Source organism: Tamandua tetradactyla, chromosome Y (genome assembly GCF_023851605.1).
Source record: "Tamandua tetradactyla isolate mTamTet1 chromosome Y, mTamTet1.pri, whole genome shotgun sequence".
In the NCBI taxonomy this organism is placed as follows: Eukaryota; Metazoa; Chordata; class Mammalia; order Pilosa; family Myrmecophagidae; genus Tamandua; species Tamandua tetradactyla.
The window spans coordinates 8,712,919-8,719,984 of NC_135354.1; the positions used below are offsets into that span (position 1 = coordinate 8,712,919).

General features: G+C 34.9%; 1 pseudogene; it reads left to right on the top strand.

The window, feature by feature from the left end:
* The first annotated feature begins 315 nt into the window (after nt 1–315).
* LOC143672495 (translational activator of cytochrome c oxidase 1 pseudogene) lies at nt 316–1,202 on the top strand (annotated as a pseudogene).
* The last annotated feature ends 5,864 nt before the right edge of the window (nt 1,203–7,066 follow it).

Genomic DNA, 7,066 nt, shown 5'->3' on the forward strand with positions numbered 1-7,066 from the left:
CTTAAATATGTACTCTGTCTCTCTTTCACGTCAATAAACTTTACTACTTATTCTTACTGGCTTTCTTGTTTGTCTAAATTATTTTAGCAGTGAGACCCCTGAACCTGGATTGGGGCTTAGCTGGCACCATTGCAAGTTGGGCACCAGTTAAAATAGGACATCACTGATCTATGTGAAGGACAGTAAAATTAAAATAAATGCTCTGGTTGCAACTGGGATAACAATGAGTATGTCATGGTCAGTCTTTCTCAGGGGTTGTGGGATAGGCTGACTTTGACCACTGTTATTTTAGGTTGCAGCCCAGGGTCGAAGCCAATGGTGGTTTTGGCCACCACCAATGTGGACAGATCTGTGGGACTTTGCTTGGATTTGAGAGGCCCTGGTGTGTTGGCCACTCTTCCACATGTGCCCCTATGCCTTCAGTCTGAGCCCCAGGGCAGCAGCTTCTCTCTGGTCAGAACACTGCCTCTGACCATGACAGCCCCCACCAGGCACAATACATGGTTCAAAGTCCAGTACATCAAGGATCCCAAGGATACCAAAAGGAGTCACATCTTTATCAAGCTTAGTCTGAGCATTGACCAGGTGGTTAAAGCCCCAATACTGAACTCAAAAGTCACTTAGCCAGCATCTTAGAGGTATGTCTCAGTAAACACATGCTCAAATTACAATTAAGCCAGCACAGAAAATGGAGAAGACCAAAGACATTTATTTGCTGTATGAGAGTCAAGTCCATCGTGGTTCTTCTCTATTTATTGAATTGTTATCTAACAGTGGCTCTAAGTGCCATTCAGATATCAGGTATGTCATGAATGAGAATAGGGGAATGATGACTGTAGGAGCTCATTACTCCTTTGAAAAAAAATGGAGTGTTCATTGTTGGACTGGAAGACAAAGAGAAGAGTGTTGTGAACATAAAGAATGTCCTGGAACTGGAAATGGAAGCAGGATCTGAGGATGTCAAGAAAACCCATGACAAAGAGGAAAAGACCATTTTTAAATTTATTTGTGATGCCTCTTCATTGCATCAAATGAGCAAGAGACTACACACCCAGGTGTTACATTCTGTGTCCTTTATACTAAAGTTCATATTCAACACAAAGGTAGAGCTGGTAGACCCTGACCTAGAGAAAACCTCTCAGCTCATCCAGGCTTTCTGCAATGATGAGGATGTAATCCAGATCTATGACAACACTGAATAGCCAGGCTATACCTGACCTGAGCTCCTTCCTGTCCAATACTTATTGAATAACTACTATGTACCAGGGACTGTATTTATCTAACACAAGCTGCTCAACTGGTACCATTATTGATCCTCATGAGATATAGGACCTCAGAGGCAAAACACAAGACTGCTTCCCGTATAGTTGCCCCACACAATGTGAACTGCTATGCATGCATCCATGTTCTCTGTGTGGTCACTGTGCCCTTCTTCCACCACAGTTCAGGACCCATTCTGGTAGGATCCCTCAGGGCTGGCTTTGCCCTGTCTCCTGTGTCTTCTGAGATTTGTCAAGGTGGACCAGTCAGCAAATTGGGCATCTCTCAGGAAAGTCTGCACTGTGCTAAGTTCAAAAGGCCCCAGAATGCCTAATCCTCGTTCCTCTTCATCTCTGATGCCTGATGGTGGGTCTTTGGGAGCTACAGAGGAAACGAGAGAGGGACAGTCAGGGGACTAAATTAGAAGTCTGACTAGATAGGAAATAGGGTCCTTGTTTTATTTTGCTCACTGGATTTTGAGACACCTATCATTCATCTACTTTAGAGGTGGTTTGGACCAGTTCTAAGCTCAGGGTAATTTTCTTGAAGGAGTCTTAAGTAAATGAGGATGGAAAAAATAAAACTAAGTAGGCTGTAAATGATAATTTTAGCTTCTGGGGAAAACATAAGACTAATTCCATAATGACTTCAACAGCTGGATCACAAGTGTTAGGGAGAAAACCAATGTATTAATCCATGATCATGTCAAAACAGATGTTCTTACACCTGCTTTCATAACGCCTTAGTTGTCTTATTTTTTTTACTTGTTTATTATATAGTATAACATATAAACAAAACAGAGAACGAAAAAAGCAGTAGTTTTCAAACCACTCTTCAACAAATACTTGGAGGATGGATCTCAGAGTTTGTCATAGGTTACCATACAATCATCTCAGATTTTTCCTTCTAGCTGCTCTAAAATATTGGAGGCTAGAAAGAATATATATATATATATATATATATATATATATATATATATATATATATATATATATATATATATATATATATATATTTATCATCACATTTGGCTCTCTCCTTTTTGTGAAAAATAGCATATATACAAAAAAGCAATAGATTTCAAAGCACAGTGCAACAGTTGGTTGTAAAAAAGATTTCAGAGTTTGATATGGGTTATGATTCCACAATTTTAGGTTTTACTTCTAGCTTTTCCAGGATACTGGAGATTAAAAGAAATATCAATATAATGATTCAGCAATTATAGTCATTTGTTAAACCCTACCTTCTCTGAATAACTCTACCATCACCTTCGATCTTTATTCCTCTCTTTTGGGTATTTGTGTTATGCCCATTCTGACTTTTGTATGTTGGAAGAAGCTGTCAATGGTATGGGGTTAAGAAATGGAAGTAGCTGATGTTCTGAGGATGGTCCCTTTAGGTTTTGGGACTTGTTTGGTTGAGGGAACCATTTTGAGCTTGTTGGTTTCTGAGGAGGTTGCCTTGGTACATAGAACCTTTGTGGGATCTTCTGTAAGCCCTAGGCGTTCTTTGGGATTGGCTGGAATGATTTAGGTTGGGTTTGGCAGGTTGTGATGGGTGACAAAGACTAAAATGAAGCTTGTATGAGAGTGACACCCTGAGTAGCCTCTCAACTCTGAATTATCTCAACTACTGATACCTTGTTTGTTGCACTTATTTCCCCCCTTTTGGTCGTGATGGCATGGACTTCCTTAGTTTTTGTAGGAAATAAATCATCAAAGTATCTGCATTGCAAATTACCTTCAGGCTTCAGCAATAGCTCATAACTAATATAAGGCACCTTAAATTTTATATGTTGCTTCATAACTTATAAGATGCTTTCATAGTTGATACGATTTATTTTAACAATAAACCTATAAAATAGACCTTCTATACTGAGAGAAATGATAATGTAATGCAGATGGAAAGAAAAAGTTTGAAATCAATGTAAAAATAAGCTTCTTAAAACCCAAGAGAACACAATTCTGATTATCCACAGGAGATCCTTTAAGGAGCAAATGAGTAGTATTACCTGCAACAGTATTTTAATTACACTTGACTTTAGTAATGATAACTAAAAATCTGAGAATATTTATCCTATTAGCCCCTCAGAAACTTTTTCACTTATCAGCACAGAAGCATCCAGAAAGTCTGTACACTAACTTGAAATTTTCTTCTAGTGGTTACTTTGAATAGTGCATTAGTGTCATATTTTACTCTCATTTCAGAAAAATAATCACACAAAGAAAAATGTAGAGAATAAAGTAGGGCAATATAATAAAAGACAAAAGAGTTCCTAAGATCACAAAACAAAAATATTATAAAATAGTGCCAGATCTAAGAAAATACTTATCTTGTATGTTAATAATCAATAGCGTATATTTACTTATAGCAATTGATATGAGAAAAATAAAAACCTTGCTATGTGTTATGTACAAAATTCTAAATCAGAAGCATTAACCATATTAAAAATAAAAGGATAAGAAAAGAACATCTTGAAAATATGATGCTTGTAACACCATCATTATACACTCAGTCATCTTACCTTACCCATAAGTATAGATATAATTATTTATATCTGATTATCTGTCTCTCCATCAATCCAGCTTTCTATTAACTTCAAACTACTCCCTAAATATAAAATGAATCTATAAAATTTTGGACTGAGAACACAACAATGCTGATTTAAAGCAAGAATTCCTTTTTTCCCACTCTCCATATATCTTTCATACCTGTTAAGCAGTTCTTCCAAAACAGTCTACTATCAGCAGATAGAGGAAATAATTGAGGTTCATTTATCCAAAGTGCACCCTGGCTGCCTCAGTTTGGCATAGGTTCAGCAAGGAGAAAATAGCAGATAATTTTAGTTCCTAGCATGAAGAGAATTCCACAATGCAATCTATTTTTAACTCAAATAATACATGGACTTAAACTTAATAAACTTAGAAGCAGAAGAGTTTTATTAAATATTTAATTCAATATGTTTTAGGGGCAACACATTATTCAAAACTTCAAATGTTTTATATATCAATTAGTTATTCATATATGTGTGTGGAGGGGACTTGTGCCTTTTGCATAGATGTATTAATTCTCAATCATTTGCTGAACAAATAAATCAGTGTTTGTGTAATAAAGAATCCATAATTGATGTTTTTATATTGCTAGATACAAAGACAGAGACCATTGATAAATAGCTGGATCTATTAATATTTTATTAGATAATAATACATTTATTTTTTGTGTATCTCTAAATGTGTGTGTCCTCAGTTCTAAATTTCCTACAATTGAAAAAAATTTGGTTAACTAAAATCCTTTCAAATAAAACATAAGAATAATTATACATCATTCTTCCCCTTTAGAAACATAAATATATGTGGTTATTCATTAATTACTTTATCATCATCTAACCTATAGATTACAAGATTGTAATGGTGGTTCTATGGAATTTTACATATATCACAATCAAGATAAAATGTGAAACAAAGTCTTATTGTTGCTTCAGCCTAGGGGGCTGTGTAATCTTGTGCAATTCTTTAGGAATGGGTGCTGGTTATTTAATTGGAATACATTGAATAGATCCCATAAAAGCAAGGAATTTCTTATTTGTATCACTAAATTCTACCCATAAAAGAAGATGCATAAAAATACAGTTTATAAGCCACTGAGCATTGACAAATATTTTTATGACAAACATGAAAAATGTGCAGAAATATTAGAGGTAATGTAAGAAATACTGGGAACCCAGTACCATCTGTTAATAAATCTAAAAACTTAAATATTTTATAGGATTCTTAAAAATTTTTATAGGTGTCTTACTAGATACATAATTTCAGAAAAATCATTATCAGCTACTGAATGTTAAAAGTAATTGAAAAGGTAGGATCCAATTTATAATATGCCAATGAATTACAATTACCTTTGAAAAAATAGAATATTTTCAATCTATGGAAAGTGAGAGAAAATATAAGCAACAATTTTTTATAACCAGTACTTAGATTTATCAGATGTAATATATTGTACTTTTGTCCCTTCCCTAAGTATTTAAATTTGATATGCTAAGAGAAATACAAAATTTCTATTGCATTTGAGTTAATTCTATACTTTTTATAATTACACTTTACAAGTTTCTTGACATGCTTGGTAAAAAGCAAATAATTTATTCTGAGCTTTCTCAAAATTTTGTCCATTTTATGAAATGTACTCCTACCTCTCAAGGATCAGTTATTACAAGATTTTTAAAAGAATTACAGGAAATAATACAAAGCAAAATTTCTGAACAGTTTATAAATTGTATCTACCTTTAGTCACTTGCACTTTAAGTGAAATAGAATAAAACACAGAATTTATATTTACTGTTTTCACCTTGCAGCAGACATCTTCTTTCTTAGAGCTGCAAAAGCCCTGAATTTTGTTCAAGCATTTTGATAAGAAGTTTCACATTTTTGCCTCTCTATTCTAGTGATTTATTAAAAGAGGTTTTGGATGTTTTTATAAATGCAAGTCAAATTTTAGTTACTCTTCAATAAATTATTTTTCACAAATAATAAGTTCACAAAGATAAATTTCACTATTATGTTATTCTAGGCTTTAAAGATGAAGAGTTGTAAGGCAAATTAGATAATACGTAAAGTGATTTTGGAAAATATCTGAGAAGGGGATTTGGTTTATAGACATCAATTGTTGCTTCAAACCTCTAGGAATGAAAAAACTTGAACTGTACAGAGTAAATACACAGCAAAGGATTAAAAATGGAAATCACACAAATATTTTATTTTCTGAGGACCTCTAATACAATAGTGGTAGCATCACAACATGTTTGTGATGGTTAAATTCATGTGTCAATTTGTCCAGATTAAATTGTCCAGATTTTTTGACCAAGCAAATACTGACCCGATTACTGTGAGGACATTTTGTGGATTTAAATCACCAGTAAGTTCACTAAATCTCCAGATGATTATGTCCACAATAAACTGAAGAGATTTCCTACAACAATGAGAAAGATTTCATCTGGTCAGCTGTAGGCCTTTAAAGGAGAGGTGATGACTTCGGCACTCAAACCAAATTTCTTTACTTCAGCCAACCCACTTGTCCTGGAGAAATCATCAGAGTTCCCAGGTGTGGCCTGCCCTATGGAATTTAGGCTTGGCCATCCTCACATTTGCATGAGACAATAATTATAAGAATTTCATAATATTTTTAAAAGCACTATGGGGTTAGGGGGTCTGCCAAATCTATTTTAACAATGTTAACCATAATCCAGTGAACTCCTGCCATATCTGTGACCTTTGGGATCGAACACTCTCCTTCCTATAGCCACCATATTTCTGCCATGTCCCTCTCTATTCTTTCTCTTCCAGGATTATCAGGACTAGCTCTATGGTGCCAGAGACCTCCATCATTATCAGCATTAGGATTCTTTGGGCACTGTCTTCCCCAGACCTCAACATATTATTCTGGGACCTGATGTAATAAGAGGAAGAATTTCTAATATTATACTATCTCAGGTGACACTTAGCTCATGAATCCACAGAAACTTTGTCCATTTTTATACTTGGATGATTTGTGCAAAGGCTGGAACTGTGGTCGTATCATAACAAAAGCTAGGTTCCTTCCTTGGTGGGCTGTCTGTTAAGGTTTCTGAGGGTCTCTGATAAGACTTCTTGCCTATGAATCAGTGCAAATTATGGGAAGATGTGACTCATTTATAAGAATCAACTAAAGATTTCTTAGCTCAGTCCATTGTCCATAGTGTCCTATTTTTGTCTCCACCATTGTCTAAGATGGGCTTGGCCTTTCTGGGAGACATACATAAAAGTATTTCCCTTTT